The following is a 1,054-nucleotide window of genomic DNA, read 5'->3' as shown; positions in this document are numbered from 1 at the left end:
TAAGCAGTTGTGAGTGGTTTACTGATATAGTAATGCCAAGGAAACACATTATCTTTTTAATGTCCAAAGCATGTAATTATCTTTTCTTTTGCAAACTAAACTTTGTAGTTCCTACTTTTAGAAATAATTAAGCCCTGGGACTCTAAAAGTCATTTTATTCTCCATAGAGCCCCGTCAGAGAGCTGTCAGAGCAGCTCCTTGCAGCGATGGGTCTGCAGCGGTCCCCAACCTTTTTGGCACCAGGGACCGGTTTCGTGGTGGGGTGAGGGAAAGGGGCAGAGAGGCAGAGCTAGGCTGCCGTGATGCAGCCGGTTCCTAACAGGTCCAGGAGTTGGGGACCACAGGGTTAGAGAATTCAGAGCCTGTGCGTTGTGCTGTGTCAGGTTGGAAGTTCCCTGAGGAACTGTCTTTATGCTAAATCATTTCATTCAGCCGAACACCATTGAAACATTTGAGTTCTTCTCTGGGCCTGAACTTAGTCAAATCGCTAAAGCCATTAATAGATCCACTCCCTCAAGAAAGATTTGTAAATGTTTAAATCATCATTAAACTATCAAAACGATGAACCAGCTCCTTTGGTAAAATAATTTACACCAAAATAGTAACAATTCACCTCCATACGAGGACTCTTTCCAGGCTCCTGAGGAACCAGCTGTAGCGCCCCCACCTCAGAAGTCTGAGAAGCCATTCTGAGGGGCCCCTGCTCTGGGCTTCCACGTTCAGACCTCACCACTACGTTGGTCCCCCACCTACGGGGTAGATGCTTCCTACAGTTACTGATAGTGTTAACCTCAGTGTTTGTTGTTTTGTTTTGGTTTGTTTTGCCTTTTTAGTTCTCTAATATCTTTTAAAACAATTTCCCAAATTAATTTCTTCTAATTTTCCTGACTGGACCCTAAGTGAAGCAATCAAAATTTATAAAAATATGTTGTACAGTAATTAGTTCTCCATCTGGGAAGAAGTTTGGAAACAGAAGTTTTGTAAACACAGGTGAACATAAAAAGGAAACCCAGCATCTTCCAGCCGTCTCCATTCACCAAGGCATTTAATTTTA

This window comes from Propithecus coquereli, unplaced genomic scaffold, assembly GCF_000956105.1.
Source record: "Propithecus coquereli isolate 6110/MARCELLA unplaced genomic scaffold, Pcoq_1.0 Scaffold98, whole genome shotgun sequence".
Classification (NCBI taxonomy): Eukaryota; Metazoa; Chordata; class Mammalia; order Primates; family Indriidae; genus Propithecus; species Propithecus coquereli.
Note: the sequence above shows the minus strand (reverse complement) of the source record.